At 44.2% G+C, this 25,361-nt stretch overlaps 1 long non-coding RNA gene across 1 annotated transcript; it reads left to right on the top strand.

The window, feature by feature from the left end:
* The first annotated feature begins 21,028 nt into the window (after positions 1 to 21,028).
* Positions 21,029 to 22,893, top strand: LOC117005029. The gene is made up of 2 exons (XR_004419746.1): positions 21,029 to 22,129; positions 22,602 to 22,893. It is a non-coding gene; the product is annotated as an uncharacterized LOC117005029 (long non-coding RNA).
* Positions 22,894 to 25,361: the final 2,468 nt, after the last annotated feature.

Genomic DNA, 25,361 nt, shown 5'->3' with positions numbered 1-25,361 from the left:
TTAACTAAATGAATGCCGTAAAAAATTACTAGCCTTCCTGAAAATGGTATATAAACATATGTAGCTCACAGTAAAATTTGGATTCTGATCACAAATCAGTAGTGCCTGTGTCTCAATTGTCGATAATTGATGCTCCCATGTGAGGAGAATAACCAACCTACTTGACGGCAATCGGTGAACCCCCAGAACTGATTGTGTCGGTGAGAGAACCGTGTCTGGGCCCACAATCACCTGTCCTGCTGCAACGTGACAGGTGAACCCAGGGAACTGAACTGTGGGGCAGGATATGTCCAACAAGAGAGAGACATCTATAAAACCATGCTCGCTGTTTTAGGCAAGCATGGTTCCCCCATCCTCGAGCAGGACCTTAAATCACTTCTACAATGGGTGTCGCGCATGTTTCCCGATACTGCCACTCTCCCTGGCCATGAGCCAGAGTTACAAATGATTCCTGCATGGAGGGTGGTTATGGACGTGATTAAAAAGCGGGGGGCGGGGGGGGGGGGGGGGGGAGGAGGATGAGGCTACCTGTGAAGCTACCTCTGAGACGACTGTAACAAACATGCTGGACCAAGACCTGCCCAGGTGGCACTCCCCATCCCCCATTCTCATGCCCTCCCAGATGAGTTCCAGGGTTAGAGCCTGGTCACCACCTGCAGTCCCACTGCTAGATCACCAGCGACCCCAGAGCTGCCAAATGCCTATCGCTTATATGGTGGACACTGACTCTAGCAGTGAAGGGGAACTCGACCTTTTTGACCCTGGCCCCAAAAAAGATCCAGATTTATTCCCTACGAATACGCATAATAATTGGTTACAGATAGAAAAGAAAGCCTTTAAGGACAGAGACTTTGAGATTGTGGCAGAAATCTTTGTGGCCCCCGTGAGAGTTGGCTCAAGGGGGGGAAATCCACAATGGAAGCCTTTGGGACACTCAGAAATTAAGGAACTGCGCTGTACTGTGGCAGAATATGGTCTGGGGTCTCCTTCAGTAACTTATTGAGAGCAACTTTCTCTACTCACCTCATGATGTTAAGTCTTTGGCAAATCTTTTGCCAACGCAATATGCAATATTCATGGGGCAATGGAAAAAAAGACTGGAAAACTTAATTGTCACATATGCAGGACATGCTAACCAAGGCCTGGCTGCCTTAACCATTGACCACCTAGCGGGGGAGGGGGTGCATACTGATCCTAATGGCCAAACCACCTTACCAAGAGAGGCCCTAGAGGGAATCATGGAGGCAGCCCATCTGGCTTTTCTTAAGGTTCCTGGTCCCAGAACCCCACAACAGTCCTTCATAAATATTAAACAGCCTCCCCAGGAGCCCTATATGCAGATTAAAACAAACACTGGAGAGACAAATTGATAATGATCAAGCAAGGGAGGTTGTACTCCTCAAACTGGCTATAGAAAATTCATATGAAGACTGTAAACTCCTCTTGAAATCCCTGCCCCCTGAACTTGAGCCCACATTGCTTCAAATGATAGAAGCTTGTAACTGCTTGGGAACATTGCAGCACACAACGGCAGTCACCTATCAGGCTGTGGGGCAAGGCATAGCTGATGCTTTTGCTGCCCTCAAATTATTACCCGGAAAGCAGTTGGTTTGTTTTGGTTGCAGGGAATCTGGGCATGTTAAAAGGGACTGCAAAACGTGCGAATACGGAAACCCAAGAGCCCGGATATGTGCCCTCACTGTCGGAAAGGTCCTCATTTCGCTAATCAATGATGCTCTAAGTTTCACCAGAATGACCAGCCTTTGCACGAACAGAAATGCCACAGCCAACACAGCAACCAGGAGCAACTTTCAACTTTCAACTGGCCCTGCCCCCACCCTCTGGACAGTCGTCGCGCGACCTACGTGCAACCGCCCCAGGCAGCGCAGGACTGAGCATATTAACCAATAACACAGTAACATTGTTTGCACAGGTTTTTGTCTCCCTACAGGAATCTATGGACCCTTGTTAACCCAGTTACCACACATTGCTCATAGGTAGATCACCTACCTAGATAACAGGATTGTTTGTGCTGCCAGGAGTCATTGACTGACTTGGCTGAGGAGATAAAGATCATGGCTTGGACCCCCCCAGCCACCCTGTGTGGTCCTGACTGGGACCAATATAGCCCAACTCATACCTTTCCTGGCAGCACCCCTATCTGCCCTCCCTCCCCCCACCCGATAGCTGAGCAGAGGTGAGGTGGGTTTGGTACAACAGGGGTCCCACAGATTCTTTGGACACAATGTATCACATCTCAGTGTCCCAAATGCCAATGCAAAGGGACTCTGAAAGGCAGGGACATAGTCTTAAGAGGTCTTATTGACACTGGTGCAGATGTAACTGCTATCTCTAAAAGCCAATGGCCAGTGATTGGCCATTGACGACTGTGCCTCAGATGCTCTCAGGCGTGGGGGGGAATAGTCAAAGCCTGCAGAGCCAACACTTGGTACAAATTACAGGACCTGAGGGGCAGGTTGCTGCAATTAAACATTTTGTGTTGTCTGTCCCCCTGGTTTTGTGGGGGAGGGATGTGTTAACTCAGTGGGGAATTTTTATGCAGTCAAATTTTGCATAGGGGTCACTGGAACGCGCGGCACCCTCAAACTGACTTGGAAAACTTCTGAGCCTGTGTGGGTGAGTTAGTGGCCCCTATCATCGCATAAGCTGCCTGCATTAACAGAATTGGTTCAACAACAACTCCAGAAAGGGCATATAGTCCCTTCTACCAGACCTTGGAATTCTCCTGTGTTTGTTATTAAAAAACAAACGGGCAAGTGGCGTTTGCTCCAAGACCTCCGCAAAATTAATTCTGTAATGGAGGAAATGGGAGCCCTGCAGCCTGGGTTTCCCTCTCCTACGATGATCGCTCGAAATTGGCATTTGACAGTAATGGATTTAAAGGATTGTTTTTTCGACATTCCTTTGCATCCTGATGATGCTCCAAAATTTGCTTTTTCAGTTCCTAGCACAAATATGCAGGAGCCCTTGCAGCGATATCACTGAATATGTTTACCTCAGGGCATGAAGAATTCTCCTACTATTTGCGAGTGGTATGTTGCTAAGGTTCTCAGTCCTGTTAGTCAACAAATGCCTGATATTCTTTTGTATCATTACATGGATGATATTCTTGTAGCAGCTGAACAACAGGAGGTCAAGAAGAAAACCTTAACCCTTGTCACTGAAACTGTGAATCAGGCAGGGCTTTGCATTGCTTCTGAAAAGGTACAAAAAACACCCTCCATGGAGGTATTTGGGATGGTGCATTGGAGTCCATTCAATTTCTCCCCAAAATCTACAAATTCAGACTAACATTCGCACCTTTCATGATGCACAAAAACTTTTGGGAGCAATTAACTAGGTGCACTCCTTATTAGGAATCTCAATTGCAGAGTCGAGATCTTTTGTTTGAACTGCTTAAAGGAGACTCAGACCCTTTGTCACCTAGATGACTCAATTCACAGGCTCAGCAAGTGCTGCAGGGTGTTTGTGATGCCTTAGCAAACCGGCAAGCTACATGATGTGCACTCGAACTGCCTTTCCTTTTAATAATTTTGCACCCAGCAAAACAACCCCCTGCTTTGATATTTCAGTGGGACTCCAATGAACCAGACCCTTTGCTTATCATTGAATGGATTTTTTTTACCACACCAAGTGACCAAAATCATCAGTACCCAACATGAAATTGTGATATATGTTGTAAAGTAATTTGTGCTAATTTGTGATTTATGTAAGATAAATCATGTTCGTATAAATAAAGAAATTAATAAAGAAACTTTAGAACATTAGCCGCAGCGAGGAGGAAGGATTGCCTCACAGAATTCTAACGCTGCAACTGCTGACAAAACTCGGATTAGCAAGTTAAAAGAATCGGCTCCAAACGGAGGTGACTCCTTACAAAGACAGTCCAGGAAACATCCAAGCAATGAGCACTCGATAAGTGTCGCCAATCAAGATAACCAGGGTCTTCAGGAAAACTACATCTTTATACCTGGTTCCCGTAAACCAAAACCGGCACTCATCAAAATTCATCGCTACCCAGAAATGGTTTTGTCCAGTCTAACGCAGAAGATGACCAGAGTCATCAGGGAAAACTACCTGGTTCCCTTAAGAATTCATCGAAGTCCATCACTTCCCAGAAATGGTTTTGTCCAGCCCAATGCAGAGAAAGGAGGCTACATGAATATGCGAAACTTCAAAAGGAAAAGAGGGTCACTGCTCCAGGCTAGAAAAACTGTGTAGAATCAGGACTGAAAGAGACACATTCGTGAACACAGGGGGATCCGAAGTGATAGAGTTCGGATCAGCGTGTGTGTTCACCCAGCGCCAACCCCGGGCTCGGTGCTGTCCTTTTTGATTGTGACTATCAAGGACCATCTTTTGGTCGCAAAATAAAAATTATTTCTTTAATCATTCTTAATTCGGCTTGATTTGTTTATTACCTATAACAAAATGATGGCACAACTGATTGTTAAAGCCCAGCAGAGACTCACTTCTCTTGCAGGAGTGGATTTTTCCACTATTTTCGTGCCTCTTACCACGTTTTATTTGGATTGGATATTTCAGGAATCTGAGACTATTCAAATGGTCTTTGCTGAATTCAGCGGACAAATCTCAATACACCCTCCAAAACATAGGCTTTTAACCCCTTTATTTCAATTGATAGAACAATCAAAGAGAAGTGAGGTTCCACTTAAAGCCTTAACAGTATTCACAGATGGTTCTGGTGGCTCTCATAAATCAGTGGTGGTATGGAAAGACTCCTCTTCTGATACCTGGAAATCAGATGTGTCCGCAGTTGAGGGATCGCCCCAAATCGTGGAACTAACTGCTGTTGTCAGAGCTTTTCAAAAATGTTCTGATCCCTTTAATTTGGTAACAGATTCAGCTTATGTTGCAGGAATTGTGATGAGAGCTGAAACATCAGTTTTGAAAGAGATTGAAAATTCACAACTCTTTTATTGGTTGCAACTCCTTGTTTTTTCCTTAGAAAATAGAACATCTCCTTACTTTGTTATGCATATTTGATCGCATACAGACCTTCCTGGATTTTTGCCTGAAGGGAACAGGCAGGCTGATCTTTTAACAATGCCTGTACAAAATCCTGTCCTACCTAATAAGATGGAGCAGGCTAAACTGAGTCATTCTTTTTTTCACCCAAATGCTGCTGCTTTGATTCAAAACTTTGGCATTACTAAAGCCCAAGCTTCAGCAATTATGGTTGTTTGTCCTTCCTGCCAAAGGTGCTCTTTTCCCTCTGTTGCAGGAGGTGTTAATCTCAGAGGACTTCAAAACCTTCAAATCTGGCAGACAGATGTTACCTATTTTTCTGAGTTTGGCCATTTAAAATGCATTAATTCCTCTACTGACACCTTTTCTGGTGCTCTTTTTGCATCAGCCCATTCAGGGGAAACAGTTAAAGATATCTGTAGACACTTTACTGTTGCTTTTGCAACTCTTGATATACCTTCAGAGGTGAAGACAGATAACGCCCCAGCTTATACTTTCCATCGAGTTGTTACCTTTTTTGCTCTATGGGGAATTACAGTAATTTCATGATTATAAGTTGCACCTGATAATAAACCGCACTTCTGGGTGTCAGCAACTCTTCGTTCTTTGTCCATATATAAGACACACCAGATTATAAACCGCACTTTCATTCACAGCGAGGATCCGTGTGCAACTTTCACAAAGTTGCCAATTAGTAACAGAATCGCGGGATCGCGGGGTTTACTGGCTCAGTTCGTCACTGCCCTACCACCGGGGTTGGGGAGCACCGTCGCTGCCCTGCCACTGGGGTCAGATGGTCTCTGGCTTGGCTCGAGGCTGCTGTGGGCTCACACTTCCGTGTTGGTAAATTTCTGAACTTCATCCATATATTGGCCCCACGTGATTATAAGCCGCACTTCAGGGTTCGGACCAAAATTTTAGTCAAAATGGTGCAGCTTATAATTGTGAAATTACTGTACTCACAAAACAGGTATTCCTCATTCCCCAACAGGTCAATCTATCATTGAAGGGACTCATGTCTCTCTCAAACATCTTTTAATAAATACAACAGAAAGAGGAAGGGGATGGAAATGGCACCCCTGCTGAGAGACTGCAGAAAGCCCTTTATGTTTTTAACTTTTTGAATTGATCTTTTATGGACCTCAATCCACCAATTGTTCAACATTTAAATTGTAATTCACAATTGCAACAAAAGGAAAAGCCCCCTGTTTTAGTAAAGGATCCAGAATCCTGTAAAATATTTGGGCCTTATCCTTTGATCACCTGAGGAAGAGGCTTTTCATGTGTCTCCACAGAGAATGGTCCCAAGTGGATTCCAGCGAAGAATGTGAAGCCCTTTTGAGAACCCTTGACTGCATCACCTAAGGATCCACCTGTAATACCAACATCAGAGGAGGACCCTGGGGAACAGGACCTCACCACCACATCAGCACCTGTTTAACCTCTGACTTATGCCCTTGGGAAAATAGTTTGGATTACCTAAGGGTATCAGGGTTTACAGGATTAGGTTGTCCCGTCTGGGAGAACCAGTACTCCATTACATCATGCACAAGTTCAACAGCTAATGTGTGGGTATAAGTTTGGTCTACCTGAACAACTGGAAATTACTCCAGAGCAGTGGCTTACTGCCACTGAGAATAAGGAAAAACAATGACTTCCCAAATATTATGGTATTTACTGGGAATTGTTTCTAGTGCTCAGACCTGGCCTGTTAACCAACCAAAAATAAATGTCTGGGTAACCTTATCAAATGTTACAGGACAAGATATATTGTGTTTGACCACTTCATTCCCTGATAATCCCTTTTCAACCTGCCTTGTTGCTCTGCCCCTAGACAATTGACCTTGCCTGCCTCAGGCAAATACAATATTGGAAAATAGCAATCATACTGACACCTGGAACCAGTGGACTCCTTATCTTTCCCTGGTGTCCCTTGAGCCCCAGGAGTTAGAACTTTTGGACTCAGGGAAAATGGATTTTTGTGTAAGGTTGAATCATTCTGGGAAAAACCAGTCTAAGGCATGGGATGTTTCTCCTCACCACCCTGTGTATAAAAATGCAAGTGCTTGGTGTAATCATACATCTGGGATAATTTCTCGCTCCAACAATGTTCCTTTACTTTTACCTCCTGGAGTATTTTTAGTCTGTGGGGATAGGGTCTTTCCTGCCATCCCATTGCTCATTAAAGGAGGACCATGTAGCCTTGGGCGATTATCCCTTTTAACCCCAAATAGGTCCATGATTTTTCAACATAAATATCCCTCTAGAATTAAGAGAACCTTACATACTTTTGACAAAGATTGTGATGACGAGCCTGATTTTTGGTCTAAGGGACAGCGATGGGCAGCATCACTTTTTACCCCTGTTGTAGCAGCAGCAATAGCCTTAGGTTTACTTAACCTATTAGGCTGTTGGCTAGCTAAACAAACTAATGCTACATCCTTAGCATTAACAGGACTTTAAACTGATCTTGATCCTGTTAGACATGCTACTTTGCAAAATAGAGCAGCAAGAGATTTTTTGCTTTTAGCACAGGGACTTGTGTGAGGAATTCCCTGGAATGTGTTGCCTTAACCTTTCTGACCACTCCCAGTCCACCTATGCCAGCATTCAAGTCCTGAAAGAAGGTGTAAACAATCTGCAAGTAGATAATGGGTATGACTGGCTAAATCGACTCCTGGGAGATTGGGGACTCACTGACTGGGTTAGAAACTTGGTTATAGTAGGCTTATATGTATTAGGCATTATATTATGCATTGTAGCAGTTATTCCTTGTATTTTACAGTGTGTGAAAAATTTAATAGGCAAGTCACTTAAGAGTGTATTTTTGGTTGAAAGAAACGGGGGAATGTGGTAATTGTGAGACTGATAGTACTGTAGATATAATTAGCATATGCAGTTTGATAACCAAGATGCCTTGGCAAGAGCAAACAGAGCCTTGAAGATTACAAGAAGACTGGATCAAATCTGGCTGACAGGAAAGAAGATTTAACTATATAGAAATGTAAGGTTTGTCTGTGTGATGTTTAACTAAAATAATGTAGTAAAAAACTACTAGCCTTCCTGAAAATGGTATATAAGCATATGTAGCTCACAGTAAAATTCGGATTCTGATCACGAATCAGTAGTCCCCATCTCTCTCAATCATCAGTAGGGGAAAGAGTGTAATGTACATATTTTATAGACCATAAGGTTTTGTTTCACTGTCATGAACACTGTGTTACAAAACATCCTGATGACCTTCACAGTGTTACATAGTATAAAACCATGTACAGTAATTTCACAATTACAAACTGCACCTGAATATAAGCCGAACGTCTGGGTGTCGGCAACATTTAGGTCTTTGCCCATATATAAGCCGCACCGGATTATAAGCCACACTTTCGTTTGCAGCGAGGACCCGCGTGCAACAAAGTAACGAATTAGTAACGGAATCATGGGATCGTGGGGTTTACTGGTTCAGCTAGGGCTCAGTCCCCTCGGGGCTGCCGACGGGGACAGATGACCCAGCTCAGTGCTGCCACTCAGCAGGGTCGCTTGGGGTTGGCCGCCACTGCGACCGCCACTGCCACCGGGCTCGCTTGCCCCCTCCCGCTGCCTGCACCGCCGCGGCGGGAGGGAGGGACGGAGCCCGCTCGCACCTGCGGCAGGAGGGAGGGATGGAGCCCGCTCACACCCACGGCGGTGGCAGGAAGGAGGCATGGAGCCCACTGCCTCCCCCTGCCGCCATGGGGGCGGTACCACGGAACCCCTTGCCTCCCCCCACAGCTGCGGGGCTGGCGGCGTGGAGTCCCCAGCCTCCCCCCGCCGCCATGGGGCTGGCAGAATGGAGCCCCCTGTCTCCCCCTGCTCGGCACAGAGGCAGTCGACACTGCCCGGGCTGCTCGGCACAGAACGTTTTGTTCTTTGTCCATATATAAGCCGCACGGGATTATAAGCCGCACTTTCGTTCGCAGCAAGGATGCTCGCACAACAAAGTAACCAATTTGTAACAATCACGTGATCATGGCTTTTACTGGCGGATGCTCAATTCGCGAACTCTGCTCCCTCCGTGCTGCCAGCGGGAGAGGAAGTCCAGCCCGCTGCCAGCGGGAGGGGGAGCCCGGTCCACTGCCGGTCCACTGCCAGCGGGAGAAGGAGCCCGGCCTGCTGCCGGTGGAAGAGGGAGCCCGGTCTACTGCGGGCGGGAGTCCGCTCCCCCGCCGCGTAACAGAGTAACCAATTTGTAACAATTGCACGATCACAGCTTTTACTGGCAGGTGCTCAATTCGTGAACTCTGCTTGACCCACGGTTCGCACTTTTGGGTTGGGAAATTTCTGAACTTTGTTCATATATTGGTCACTCCGAAATATAAACTGCACTTCTGTTCATGATCTATCAAACTGATTATCCTTGGCAGATACTTGCATCTTTTTTCTCCTTCTCACTCATTGTGACGTCCCACCCTTAAGACGAAGGAAGAACTCCTTTATTCCTCTTTCCTCCCAACAGTAAAAACAAATGTGTATATTTAAATGAAGTTTTTTCTTACCAGGTCTCATAACAATGGCAATTGAGGGCTACAAGCTTTTCAGAAGAGAGAAGACAGGAAGGAGGGGTGGGGGTGTTGTGTTCTATATTAAGGAAGGGATAGATTGTGAAGAGCTGCCTCTGAGAAACAGTCACAAACAGGTTGAGAGCTTGTGGGTAAAAATCAAGGGTCACGCCAACAAAGGACACCAGGTGGTAGGGGTCTACTGCAGGCTGCCTGATCAGGGGGAGGCTGTTGATGAGGCCTTGTTGCTTCAGGTACAGGAAGAATCACACTCACAAGTGCTCATCCTGATTGGGGATTTCACCCACCTGGACATCTGCTGGGAAAGTAGTACAACTGGCTGGAAGTAATCCAGGTTACTCTGGAGTGTGCAAAGGACAACTGCCTGGTCCAGGTGTTAGAACAACCAATCAGAGGAGAAGCATTACAGGACCTGGTGCTCAACAATGTGGAGGAGATAATTTAAGAGGTTAAGATTGGAGGCAGACTGGGCTGTAGTGACTACACCCCGGTGGATTTCAGATCTCGAGGAGCTTGAATCTGGCGAGGAGCAAAGTCAAGACCCTGAACTTTGGAAGAGCAAACTTCCAGCTGTTTAAGGAGTGGGTAAACGAGATCCCCTGCAAAATTGTCCTTAGGGATAGAGGAGCTGACCAGAGCTGGCAGTTCTTTAAGGCCACTTTTCTTAGAGCACCAGCTGTCCATCCCAGTCTATAGGCAATCAAGCGGAGCAGTCTGGAAAGTGGCATGACTGAGCAAGACCCTGATCCTCAAACTAAGGAGCAAGAAGGAAATGCACAGACAGTGATAGCAGGGACAGGTGACCTGGGAAGAGTATGGGTATATGGTTCAGATGTATAGGGATGGGGTCAGGAAACCCAAGAAAAAGCTGGAACAGGACTTGTCAAGGGATGTGGAGAATAACAAGAAGGGATTCTATAAGTACATAGGTCAGAAGAGAAAGGCCAAGGAGAGTGTGCCCCCCCCCCCCCCGTCCCAATACACAAGAAAGGAGAAATGGAGACAACAGATATGGAGAAGGCTGAGATACTCAAGAGTTCTTTGCCTCAGTCTTCACTGGCAGTCAGGCTTCCCACATCTTTCATATCCCTTAACCTCTGGATGGGTATAGGGAGTGTGAAGTCCCTCCCACTATTGTGTTTTCCCCCATTTTGTTTTCTTCTTAGTAAGTGTTGCAGAGATATGTGCCAATGCTTGAGTATTGATTGGGTAAACTGATTTTTTTTCATTAAGTTTTGCAGGAAATCTTTGTAGACCCTGCAGCATACCTTCTAGCCTAGGTGTAAGGGTTGGTCCGAAGTTTCCCTGATCTGCCTCACGACCATCATCAGAGACTGAGACCCCGGGACCCCACCACTCACTCTGGGCAGGAGTTTCTGACCTGGCCAAGGTGGATGCTTGCCAAGGGACTGTGTACAAGTGTGCTTCCCAGTGCTTGCTGCTTGCCATGGTACACTGCTCTCGAGTAGGGTACTGGCTGTAGTGTTCTGTCCTGCACCTGTTTCTCGGAACTATATGAACTGTACGTTAAAATACATTTGCTATTTTTTTTTCTGGAGGAAAGAGAGGCCTATAGTTTAAAGTAAATGCAGAAGAAAATTGTTACTACAGCCTCACAGATGGCTATGATTCTTTGGGGAGTGGTTAAAATCCACAACTTGTTTCTCTTCCTTCAGAAATAAATGAGATAATATAAAACCTTAGTTTATACTCTGGGTTCAGTATCTCGGAACACCCATGCACCTTTCCTTGTAAAAAGCACCTTGGCCGCCTTTGGCTTGGCTAGATATTTAAGGTTGTCCATATGAATGCTTTTTTGCAGTGCTTTGCACTGAATATTCCTTATGGCATCTGTCAGCTTCAGTCTCATTCTCATATAAAAAAATTCAGTATTAAGATTAAATTTGAAAGAAATTTAGGTCTGGAAATACATAGCTGTCACAGTACAGCTGATCTGAAGCTGTCCCCTAAACTCAACCAGCCTAGAAGTGGGCAGGTCCCTGGGTGAGCAATGATAGGATGGATTTGAATACATGCAGGGACCCTCAGCCAATGCCTTTCAGCTGTGAATGCAGATGAATCACTGGTCACAGAGCTGGGCGGAGAGAGGTCCCGACCAATTGACCGTCTGGGCCCAGCAGATTCAAATGCCCTATAAAAAGAAGTTCTGAACACTAAAACAGGCTGTTGTCACATGGAAGCTCTGGGGTGTTAGTCTTCTCTGTTTCTGACCCACAGATCTTGTAACATATAGCTAGGTCAGAAAAAGAACTCTCAAATCTATACTGACGTGAAGAGAGAAATGACACCCTTTAATAGTCTGAATCTAGTTTGGAAGCATGTACACTAAAATACCCCTAACGCAAGTAAAATTTTCTAAATACCATAATTTCACACGTATAAGGCGCACCCTTTTGACTAAAATTTTGTCCCGAACCCAGAAGTGCGCCTTATACCCCAAAGTGCCTTATATATGGACAAAGTTGGGAAATTTGCCAACCCGGAAGTGTGAGCTGCGAACTGAGCCGCGTCAGTTGGTGCTGGGGGTGGACAGGAGTGCTGGGGCGCGCGGTACGGGGAGGGCACCTGGGGTTGCGTTTAAAGGCTACGCCAATCTGTGAAAAATGTTTGCAAATTGAGCACCTGCCAGTAAACCCTGTGATCGCGCAATTCCGTTACTAATTCATTACTTTGTTGTGCGCGGATCCTCATTGCAAAAAAAAAAAACACCTTATACACCGGTGCACCTTATATATGGACAAAGTTTGGAAATTTGCCGACACCCGGAAGTGCACCTTAGACTCCGGTGCGCCTTATACTTGTGAAATTACTGTAATTATCATGTCCATCTAATGTTTCTGAAAATATCAATAAATCTTTTACATCTTAACCCTATTTGGTATAAATTTTGTCCTGAAATCCATTTTGTGTTTTACCACTTTGTTAGCGTTATAGCTTTAAAGTTACAAAAAGAAAAATAAACATTACAAATCTTCCTCTATTCTTTGAATTTTTACCCCAAACACATGTTTTTTCATAGTGTCTTCCTCTCATCCTTCTTTCCTGGATTAAGCAAATAATGTCCAGTTGTTTTATTTCCCTAAAATTATCATGTTGGTTTTATGACTCATTATTTTACAAGAAACCCATTATTTGTCGTGAATGTGATGCCTTAAGGTTTAGTTTTTATATTTTTCAGATTCTGTACTGCATTGGTGTGTGACTCTGAATTTCATATAAAGTGTTAACAAGTTCTCTTTACAGTGTAGTTAGACAAAACACACTTTTCTAACCTGAGAACCAAGGACACCATTGCAGATTCAGGCCCAAAAAGTATAAACAACAGCGAATTGAAGAGAGCAATCTAGGAGGATGGAGCTTCATAACCTGAAGCTGCAATTGGACAATTAACCCCAATATGTAAATGGACAAAAACATAAAAGTGTGAAAACTCATGACCAGTTGGCCATCTTGCGTCCATCTTGGGTAGAGCCACAACCCGGCTCTTGTACTGTCCAAGGTGAATCCTTTGAAGGTCTTTTAATAAATACCTACTTTATTCCTTTAACAATGTCTAACCTCTGTTCCAGGTAGCCTCTTTAGGCATCAAATGTTTACTCCCCATAACAACTAAGGAACAGTTTCTAATTTTTAACATACATGCATGTAATTTATGGCATTCCAAAATACTCTGATTGCTTCTATCCAAAATGGTGAAAGGTTAAAAAGGTGGTTTAGCCAGAGCTACTGGGTCTTTTTGTTCAGCACAATCTCCTTACTGTGAATTATCTGATGTCAGGATATAAAGATTCCAATAAAGAAGGTAATGTGTAATCCATCAGTTAGAGTATTCAGTCAAGAACCTGTTTTAATACTCATGAAATTTAGATACGTCATGTGCATGTCTGTGGAAAGTGGGCAACTGAGTGTATTCCCAAGCACTGTTCACAGGAGCAGTCAAGAGAAAGCACAGTAATTTCATGAATACAAGTCGCACCATTTTGACTAAGATTTTGCTCCCAAACCGGAAATGCGGCTTATACTCAGGAACGGCTAATATGTGAATAATTTTCTGACATTTACAACCTCAGAAGTGCCAACCAGGGTGCCGAGCCGAGCAACTGCCAGTAAAAACCGGCATTTCGCGATTGTTACAAATTGGTTACTGTGTTGCGCCGCGGGTGGAGCCTGGCTCCCTGCAGGCAGCACAAGGGGCGGGGAGAGAGGCAGGAGAGCTCCCTCCTTCCTTCCTCTACCGCAACCCAGGGGAGAGACGGGGGGGCCCTGTGTCGCCATGGCCGCGGCTCGGGGAGGCGGCGGGGGCCCCGTGCCGCCATGGCTGCGACTGGCTCCAAGCGGCCCCGCCAAGTGACCCCGCCGAACTGGGCCACCTGGTCCTGTCGGCAGCCCCGAGCTGGTCTAACCTGCACAGCCTGAGCTGAACCAGTAAACCTGCCGCCATGCTGCGGTTCTGTTACTAATTGGCAACTTTGTTGCACGCGGGTCCTCGCTGCAAACAACAGAGCGGTTTATACTCAGGTGCGGTTTATTTATGGACAAAGAACGAAATATTTGCCAACACCCAGAGATGCGGCTTATACTCAGTGCGGCTTGTATTCGTGAAATTACTGTAATCGCTTGACTGCTGGTAAACAGCCAAGGCACAACCTTCCTGCTTTTTTTCCACCAGATGGCGATAGAGGAAAAACTCTGGCTTCCCTATTTGAAGGCTAGCTGGTTAATCTATGGGCTAGCAAAAAGCAATACATTCTCACTCATGCATAGTCTCTTAGATGCAAACAGACAATTAAAAGTATTTTTCAAACTTCTTTCCTGTTTTGCAGAAAGAGAAATCTATTATAAGATTATAAAGAAGGATGAACTTGCTTGGGAGATATTTGAGTCTGAATAATAAAATAATGTGTAAATATGTATGATAATGCTAATGTGTAAAACATAATAAGACACTGGAGGAAGATATATTTTATAAATCTGACATTATAAATTACATCAATCATAATCTTTTGCCCAACTAAAAAGAATGGCTTAATTCAGCACATAATAATCTATCAATCCATACAGCATGAATGATTGCATGAAAGGGACTTAGAGCAGTGTGTGGAACTGCTTGTCATTCAGGGACTTAGGTATGTGAAGACAACAGCTGAAACTGGAGTTACAAATATCTATTTAGAAAGATAGGCATTTTAACAAAAAAATAGTATAAACATTAGGTAACCAGATGTTACAAAACTGTGGGAAAGTAATGGTACAGTAATTTCACGAATACAAGCCGCAGCAATTTGACAAAAATTTTGGTGGAAACCCGGAAGTGCGGTTAATACTCGGGGGCGGCTAATATGTGAATAATTTTCTGACATTTACAACCCCAGACGTGCCAACCAGGGCACCGAGCCAAGCACCTGCCAGTAAAAGCCGGCATTTCGCGATTGTTACAAAGTGTTACTCTGTTGCCCTGGTTCCCTGCAGGCAGCACGGGGAGGCGGGGAGAGAGACGGGAGAGCTCTCTTCTTCCCTCCTCTGCCGCGGTTCGGGGGGGGGGGGGTGGAGCCCGTGCCGCCATTGCCACAGCTCGGGGAGGGTGGGGGGAACCCGTGCCGCCATTGCCGCGGCCTGGGGAGGAGGGGGGGGGGCCCGCACCGCCATTGCCACGGCCTGGGGAGGAGGGGGGGAGCCCGCGCCGCCATTGCCGCAGTTCGGGGAGGAGGGGAGGGGGAACCGCGCCGCCATTGCCGCGGTTCCGGGAGGAGGGGGGGCACTCTACCCCCGCCCTCCGCCGCCGTGGCAGGAGCAGAGGGTGCTCCGTGCCCGGTCGGCGCCGCGGCGTGAGCGGGGCGCTCTCTCCGTGCCCGACCGGCGCCGCTGCGGGAGCGGGACCGGCACGAGCAAACCCAGAGGCGGCGGCCAGCCCCGAGCGGCAGCGCCGAACTGGGCCACCTGGTCCCGTCAGCAGCCCCTAGCGGGTCGAGCCTGCACAGCCTTAGTTGAGCCAGTAAACCCCCCGCCATGCCGCGGTTCTGTTAGTATTTGGTAACTTTGTTGCACGCGGGTCCTCGCTGCGAACGACAGAGCGGCTTATACTCAGGTGCGGTTTATTTATGGACAAAGAACTAAATGTTTGCCAACACCCAGAGATGCGGTTTATACTCAGTGCGGCTTGTATTCGTGAATTTACTGTACATATGGAAAGTAACTGGTAACAGGTCAAAACATGACTTTTTTCTCTCATGTGGAACTTCAGTTTCTCTAAAATAAACAGACAAAAATCCTCTTCACTTGAGTAGTTTTATAAGTGTGGACTGCATACAAAAAATTTTCTCCACAACTCTTATTCCCCAATAGTTTCTCTCCTACTTCCTCTGATCCTTTACATTCAGGAGCTGTTAAAAGGGATTATCAGTGATACAAGTTTTGAAGATGGCATACCGCAGGTTTATTACTTAGAAGTTACAATTTTACAACTTAACACCAGAAACAATAAACAATTTAACTTAAAACTATTTCAATTAAAAACACACATATTTCTACCACTGATGTTTTCTAAATATTTGAGTCTTGCAGTTTGAGTAGAGTGATGGACAGATTGTCTTACCATTGACAATCTTCTGCTTCTGACAAGCTGTCAGCTTGCTGGGTTATGTTGTGAATTGATTGAAAAACATGAGAAAAAGATGAGAAAAACATGAGAACATGAGAAAAGCATGAGAACATGAGAACACCCAAGACTTTTGAGGGTGGTGTAAATCCACCCCACACTTCTGCCCCTTTCTTTGATTTTAACAACTATAATTAAAACAAAACATGGACTTTTGAACAAAATTACAGTAATTTCATGATTATAAGTCACACCATTTTGACTAAAATTTTGGTCCCAACCCAGAAGTGCAGCTTATATTTCGGAGTGGCCAATATATGAACAAAGTTCGGAAATTTCCCAACCTGGAAGTGCGATATGCGAGCTGAGTCGAGTTTGTGAATTGAGCACCTGTCAGTAAAACCCACAATTGCGCGATTGTTACAAATTGGTTACTCTGTTGCGTGGCAGGGGGAGGCGGACTCCCGCTGGCAGCAGGCCAGGCTTCCTCTCCCTCTGGCAGCACAGAGGGAGCAGAGCTCGCGAATTGAGCACCTGCCAGTAAAACCCACGATCGCGTGATTGTTACAAATTGGTTACTTTGTTGCGCGAACATCCTCGCTGTGAATGAAAGTGCGACTTATAATCCGGTGTGGCTTATGTATGGACAAAGAACAAAACGTTGCCGACGTCCAGAAGTGCGGCTTATAATCAAGTGCATCTTATAATTGGGAAATTACTGTAATAAGGTGAAACTTAAAACTCCTTATATGTTTTAATATCACTCAGGGTCTGCCATGGCTGAGGAACCTCCTTTTCACAATGAGGAGTTGGAAAACCTCTTGCGGACAAGGCTTCCATGTTTATCTCAAAGGAAAGGGGTTCAGCTTCTACAAAGTCAAATCAACAAGTTAAAGTGACTTGCTTTTATTTTTTGTACAAAACCACCTGGGTTTGTGTAAACTTTCTTTTTGTCTCTGGTAGTTGTTTTACCAGGACCTGAGAGTGCTAATATCGATCAGGCATCTCTCAGGAGCTTACATTAGCCAGCAGAGAAAGACCGGAGGCCTTACTTGACGCTTTCCACAAGAATCTTTATTTCATGCGAAGGGTGGTCAAGCAGCATCTCTCAGAGACAAAGTTGAGACTGTCACATTTATAAGTTCAAGGGATATTCAAACTACAGCCAATAAAAAGTTTATACAAAAAAAATCATCCAATCTAAGTCAAAAGTTCTAAAGGTGAACTGACCAATTACACAAACTAATTTCTAACCAATTATCTTCCGAAGTGTTAGAGAGTGACCAAATTATTAAGGAATTTGGCTCAGCCTTGGTATCTAGGAGACCTTATCTATTATAGTAAGTTCCAGGGGCCAGGGGAAGATGGTTTTGGAGGAATTGTATCATCCACAGGTTTGATAGCATATTTTCCTTTGCTAGTCAAGGCCATAGCCTGGCCAGGGCTAAGACCTAGACTGGTAAGGCCTCCCTATTATATATTTAAAAGAAATCTTTGAGTAATGATTCATAGAATAACTGTTCTTTGTCATTTATCCCTAGCTAAATAACTAATGAAATTATAAAAAAGTTGTAAATAATTATAACTATGCACATATATATATACAACTCTTTTGAAAGTATCATTTACCTTTTTGTCACAAACAAACTAATTCAAAACTATCAAAGGAAATCTCTCTTTGTCTTAGGTTTTACAGGTCATATGTTGCTATATGATTGTTAGTAATGCCCTTAAGATATTTGAGTTTTGAAGTTCTTGAGTAAAATCACAAGTAAATTGTTACTCTAAGAGCTCCTTAGATGGTTTAAGGGGTATTTTTAGAGTTTTTGGATTTCTTGTGAAGGCTTTTTTGCTTGATTGTGATGTTAGTGTACTATTTGATGGGTAGATATTATGGTAGCAACATTATTTAGTTGTATTTGTAAAATTTTTATATAAAGTTACAATATTAAAAACAGTGTAAAATTAGTTGGGTTGTCTGTTTCTATAAATACAGATAGTTTGCAGCATTACAGAACAGAATTAACAATTTGAATAATTTTGTTATTTAAGGACACTTATAAAGTTTTTTTTTATGTTGAAGGGAATTAAGTTACTCACACAGCTATTTTACTATCATCAGTATGTTTAACATCATTACCTAATGGCAGTAGTGTAAATAATGAACCTTTTTTTGTTAGTTTTGAGATTGAGTTAGAGTTAACGAAAATAAAAAAGGAAGGTGAGAATTTATAGTATACATGGGCTAATTAACAATTCTAATTAATTTAAACATGTTTTTGGGATGATTATGCATCTTTAATTAATATGTTTCTGTTACAGTTCGGGGTTCAAGAGCGGTGATGGAGACAGTAACATGGTGACTTTTCTTACAAGAGCAAGAAAGAGCTTTTATTCAAGGAAATCATGGGTTTAAATAATACACATTGTGCAAAATAAATTACAGACAATTCATTGGGCAGAGAAGGAACATCCCTCCAGAAACACACTCCATGAATAACATCACGCACTCTAGTAGGTGTTTAATCTTTGTTTTGTGTTCTTGTCCTTGAGCAAATTGAGAGCAAGGCTCGTGCAACCTGAGAAAAACCCTGGCTGGATTTTCCTAGGCCTCAGACAGTTGCCCACGTGTTTCTTGTAGGACAAATAATTTTTGTTAATTAGGAGTTCTTGTTATTACTTTTTCATACATGGTCATTAATCTTTTTGTAATCTCAAATATCTTTAGTTTTGTGATTATTGCATCTGTATACTTAGTTGCAAAAACTGAACAGTAAAAGGCATGTTTAAATTTTGGTTCAAAAAAAAGAAAACATGTAAATTAGTATTTTTGTGATAGCAGTGACAGACTTGCTATATTTGGAAACTTGTCATTGACTTTAATAGGAATTGGCATGAGTGAAAATGATTTTCAGCTTGAAAATGATGACAGGTTGCAAAGCTTCAGTTAGAAAACTCTGCAACTGAAATTTGCTGATGAAACACTTCTACACCAAATTAGTACTTCTATGTTTGTTTTCATGAACTTAGAATGTTTTTTTAGGACCTTTAAAACAAGCAATGTCTTTGAATTCTAAAATGTTACAAATATATTGTGTTATGTTGCCATTATCTAGAGTTAGTACTAAGTGTGTTCAGTTAAATATTGGGTTTCATAATTTGTGTTTGCATTTGCAAGTATCAGCACTGTAAGTTAATGAAGTCTAGGTAAATATTACCATGAATATTGTATGAGTTCAGTGTATGAGTCTATTTTGGAAGCAGTTTACTATGAAGAGTTAGAAAAAACCATTCTAAACTTAGCATGCTTTCTAATAAGGTTTTTCCTTTTACAAACATTTAATAATTTACCTTTTGGTGTTTTCTCAAAAACCTTCTAAGGTTTAGAGCTTTATGTTGTAAGCTTGACTGATTTGTTGTTGATTTGTTAATTGTTATGTAAATTAAAATAGTTAACAGCTTTAATCTTTGAATAAAATGTTTGTGTTGTGTTGTTTGTACAATTTAAAATTACTAAGAACAAGACATATTTTAGATTTTGAAATCTTATATCTGAAACTGTAAGATTTTTGGAAGAGGAGAAGAAAATACCTTAATACCTTAATGTTTTCTCTTTTTTGAAGGGTAACAACACATCAGTTAATTTCTGCTTGAAAGGATAGTTTACAATTACAATTATTACAGAAGTATCTATTCATAGAAGCAATTTTAAATGAAGGTTTTGGATAGTGGTAACACAGGTTCAACAACAGTACTGACTCCCCAAATCGTGTAGTAATTGCTATCTGAAAAATAAAAACAGAAAAGTTTCATGGACCAGCTGCAGGAAACGACAGGTTTAGCCTGCAGTTGTTTTTGCAAAAGGCTGTGCAAATGTTGTCGTTTCCTTGAGGAAGGGGTTAGTTGTTGTTAGGTCTTTTTTTCCAGCACTGAAAAGTTCTCTATAACCCACAAAATAAGTTATAAGAGTAGGTATGTATTTATTCAGTGCTGAGATGCATGGGGGACAGCTCCTCCAAAAACATGCACACCTTTGGCGACCTGTGCCTCTCCTTTTATTCTCTACAAACTAGGAATACACAATTCGCCTAATACATATTCATTGCCAATCCCCACTTCATACTGAAATTAGCTTCACCCCTCTTTGCGGCTGTGCATTGTTCCTTTTAGGTTGCTCTGGTGGTCGTCTGGGGGTCGTCTGGGGGTCTTTGGGATGAAGTAAATATTCTTGCTCTCAGTTGAACTTTTCACCTTGCCTCCTTGCACATGCTCTCTTTTTAGTCCTTTGGTCATTTTCCGGATTTTGATATCAGTTTTCCTGGTCTCAGGGGTCTGAGGACCCCTTTATCCTGTGGTGTCTTTGTCCTTGCATCCTGTTTGCGCATTCTAGCCCTTGACCCCCACCTTGTAGCCTTGCTCTCCTCTTGTTCTTCTAAGCACCGTAAATTATAGCAAACGTACAGTTTTGTTAGCATTTCTTATTGCTTGTTTAATAATTCTCTATTTCTCTTTTTCAGTACAGTATTAGTTTATGAGGGTCTGCAGTGAACGGGACCCTGGCTGCAATGGGAGCGACGGGAGCTGCGCGGGTTGGGGACCGCTCTGGGGCAGCTGGCAGGGTCTTGCCAGAGTATCAGATGGCGGCCGTACCCCTCCGGGCAATCTTGCTGCGTGCAGGGAGCAGGGGCACGGTGCTGCCTCTGTTGGTGCTGCCATGTGGTCTCCACTATGTGCTTGGCATTGTGCGCTCTTGCCGTAGTGGTCCCCGTGGCTCCCCCTCTTGCTGCTGCTGCCTCCGCCTCGCTTTGCTCTGCTGCTCCCCGCCCTCCTCCGCCTCTGTCGCCGCCAGTCCGCTTTTGCAGAGGGCAGGCGGAAGGGGAAACGTGCTGCTAGGAGGGGGCGGCTAGGAGGGGGCCCCCCCGCCCCAGCCACCTGCCACTACACGGATCCAGCTGATGCCGCATGGGGCGGGGCAGCGAGAGCTTCTTTGTGATGCTGTTAGGACGCCTTCTAGGATTAAATGGATTGGGGAACAAGGGTCGACATCATGCTATGTCCTGCGGTTCCGGGCGCCGCCCGCATCTGCCGAGTCTCTCAGCCTCTTGGGGGCTGACGGCGCTAGCTGCCTCAGTGTTTCCCAGGTTTTTCTAGCCCTGGCTTTGTTATGAAACGGCGTTCCGCGGTCTTTGGTTTTTCTCCGCGCAGTTTTGCACTGGCACTTCTGACGTCACGCGCCACTTGACTGCTGGCTCCCGCCTGCGCACCAAAGCTGTAAGTGGACGTGGCAGACGCGTCTATGGTGACGAGGGGCATGTAGCAAAGTGATGGCTCTTGCCACTGGAGCGCGGGTGGTCCCGGGCACTCCGAGGATGCACCCGGCGGCAGCAGCGGTGGTTCGTGAGGTCGCGGCAAGGGCGAACTGGCTTGAAATGCAAACGCTACCGAGCCGGCAGAGACGGGGCAGCTCCTGCAAATAAGGGCTGCTGCTCCCCCTTTGTTTTTTCATCCGTCTGTGGACACGGCGGGATGCGGCGTTCCGCGGCCCCGGGCACCGGCGGCTCTTCGTATGGCATGGGCGACGCCAGGAGAGCTCCGGCAGCAGGGTCGTCAGCTTCTCTTCCAGTTTCTGATGCTGTGATGCTTCCGGGATTTGGTGGGTGCACCAGAGGGAGTCCCAGGCTCCACGACAGAGGCGATTTCAGCAGCTACCTCCACATGTTCGGCTACCACCCGCGTTCTGTCATTTTATGATGTTTTGGCGGGGTTTGCCTACGGTGCATGCACTCTGCCACCTTGAGCGGGCAGCTCCTGCACACTTCGCGACCGCCATGTTGGGTGAGTGACTCTCGTACTATGTCCTGTCCCCCATGTTGGAGTTTTTCGGCGGGCTGTCCCCGTGGCATTTCCACTGCTGTCCCTGCATCTCGCTTGGCTTTCAACCACCCCAGTAAGTTCGAAACAAAGTTCCAGGGTTTTATAATGTTCATAGTATCCATAGCAGCTTCTAAAGTCTGTTCTACAAGTCTCCAGGGTTTTATAATCTTCATAGCGGCTTCCAGAGTTTGTTGCTTATACTTTATCTTCTGTTGAAGAAAAAGGGTTCATACCTTAACGACTGGGTTTTTCTCTGCTGAAATCCATCTTGCTATGTTTACGTCGGAGTTTTTCTTCTATTTGTGATAATTGATAAAAGATTCGTGTTAATCATAAAAGTATTGGGGTTTGTATAAACCAGAATACTAAGGTCTGAAGTAAAGCATGGACACTTGATAGAGGAAAATCTCCCTGTTATGAATATGATGCTTTCTAAATAATTTGTATCTACTACCAGTTTGTAAAATCACTTTCCAATAGTTCAATAGATTTTGTAAAATCAAACCTCCTGCCTTTGTTTTATCAATGACTGCCTATCTACAAAGACCAGAACCTCCCGATTTCTGCCGGTTTTATCTACCAAGACCAGACGGTTATCTATGAAGCTGACTCCCAGAGACTTTCACACGGATGTTTATTTCGGCCACCACTGCTTGCCTGACAAAATAATGATAGCAAAAAAACCCAAAAATTATTAATTACCACAAGAGACCACGCTGTAAGAAGAAGCTGCAAACCAAGATTCCACAGAGCGTGGAGTGGGCAGTAACCCCTCATGCCTCCCCAGCGCTGCTTTGCTTTGTCTATATAAAATAAAGCAATATAAATTTTGATGAATATCGAGACTTTTTGTTTCTCATTTATAACATATTTACAAGGAGTATTTACAAAGAAATCTGGATTTGGGTGGCTTTCCAATGCAAACAGCTCTCCTTGCTGTATTGCAGCTTTTTCACTGTTTTGGCGGCTCTCCACGCATGCTGTGTCTGTCTCCCCTGTTGTGCACACGAAATGGTTGCTGTCTTCAGGTCGGTTATCATCACATATTACATGGGGTTGTTGGTTGGAGACAGAAACAACACAGATTCACCAAGGGTCATTAACAAACATCACTGAGTTTATTATAGCTGCCCCTTTTATAGGGGGTTTGAATTTCCCGGGCTTGGATAGCCGATTGGTTAGGATCTCTGCACCACCCAACTCTCTGACCAGTGATGTGTCTGTATTCAGGACTAAATGGAATTGGTTGAGGCCTCTGCTTGGGTTGGAATTCAACTTCTCCCAGCCTTACCTGATGACTTGTTTTACTTCTAGGCTGGTCGAGTTTGGGAGTCTGATATGGCCAAATTTATCTGGCAGCTACAGGCTCGCTGCAACAGTAACAATCTAAGTGCTTATTCTCAGGGCCTAGTACTTCTAAAAGGTTGTTGGTTATCTGAGATGCTGGCTACATCCATGAAAATATAACATAGTATATTGATTTACCAAAATATGAGTATTGGTCTAGTACCGATACTCAACTGTGACGGACAAAAGACTCTCTAACAATTTAAAGTTAGAAAGAGTATGTTTATTCACCGCTGGGCAGCAGCGTGGGGTAGCCCCCTAATACGCACTGCGAAATTACAAGTGGTCACAGAGTCTATTTATTGACAAAAGGTTTAAATAAATACATATTCATAATACCAGCCCCTCCCATCCCCTGCTTCCTATGGTAATTAGCTTGAATGGCTATTAAGCATGCGTGGTTGGCTTCTTGAATTAAGTCTGGGGTCGTTTTTGTGGGGAGGAGTCCTAAAAGGAGGAAGTAAGGTGAGTCTTCCTTGCCCTGAACTTTCGACCCTTTTCTATTAATGACAATACAAATGATTTCTGGGGATATTCCAATTTTTCAAAGAATGGGTTTCTGGTTGCGATTGTTCGCGCTTCTTCAGGCCTGCTTACCAGTTTCGTCTTTTCCCATTGTAAGCACACCTGAGCAAACATGAGATAACAGACGATCAATCAATTATTTAAGTTTAACTAAAATCTTAATTTTTCTAAGATTAATGTTTCAATATAGGAGTACTGAATAACAAAAACAATTTGGAAAGCTTGGAGTTTAGGCCAGAAAGACAATCTTGCATCTAAGTAAATCATCCAAGTTGAGGAGAAATCTCTAAATAGAGGTTGAAATTGAGAGCCTCTCATAGTCAAAGGGCACTATAGTTGTCTCTGAGATGAGGATAGCATTCATAATATTTTTTTAAAAAATGAATCTGAGAAAATTTGCAAGTCATGGGCAGGAACATTTGAGATGCTACTCTGCAGTAGTTCAGTGTCTCTAAAATAAGATTAATAGCTAATATTTATGCTGTTACATCTGTGTTTCTGTGATTTTTGTATTACAATGCTGTTTGTAACAAGCATATGCTGAATTTGTAAAATAGTTTAAGCCTGAACCAAATATTTTAATAATTAAACAGTAGGTAATTCTGAATTTAACATGTCATGCAACTTCAAAAAATTACCCTGCCAGATGTCTACTGGAAACGAAACACAGCAGAGAGGAAACAGTCTAGGATTTTCCTGGAGTGTGTAGAAGAGAATTTCCTGACACAACTGGTGAGAGAGCCTACCAGGGTAGTGCCCTGCTGGACTTGTTTATAGACAGAGAAGGGCTAGTGGGGGATGAGGTGGTCAAAGCCATCTTGGGCACAGTGATCATGAAATGATAGAGTTTTCAAAACTTGATTGTGTGGAAAAATTCACAACGCCACAGGTTTATGCCCAAAAAGGAGACAGAGGAGTCCTGTAAGTTTATTCGAATAAAGAGAGAGGCCATGGGGCATTTCCCATGGGGTTTCTCAAATTGTTGGAGAATACAGCCTCCTTTTTATCCTATTTTCCCAACCACACGACCCTCTCTCTTTCTCCATTGGTTGTGGTACTTGAGAGGTACAGACTTCCCGAATTGACTATTACAGTAATTTCATGAATACAAGCCGCAGCAATTTGACAAAAATTTTGGTGGAAACCCGGAAGTGCGGCTAATACTCGGGGGCAGCTAATATGTGAATAATTTTCTGACATTTACAACCCCAGACATGTCAGCCAGGGCACCGAGCCAAGCACCTGCCAGTAAAAGCCGGCATTTCGCGATTGTTATAAAGTGTTACTCTGTTGCCCTGGTTCCCTGCAGGCAGCACGGGGGGCGGGGAGAGAGGCAGGAGAGCTCTGTCCTTCCCTCCTCTGCCACAGCCCGGGGGAGAGACGGGGGGACTCCGCGCCGCCATTGCCGCGGCTCGGGGAGGAGGGGAGGAGCC

Source organism: Catharus ustulatus, chromosome W (genome assembly GCF_009819885.2).
Source record: "Catharus ustulatus isolate bCatUst1 chromosome W, bCatUst1.pri.v2, whole genome shotgun sequence".
In the NCBI taxonomy this organism is placed as follows: Eukaryota; Metazoa; Chordata; class Aves; order Passeriformes; family Turdidae; genus Catharus; species Catharus ustulatus.
This window is presented reverse-complemented; position numbering and strand designations above follow the sequence as displayed.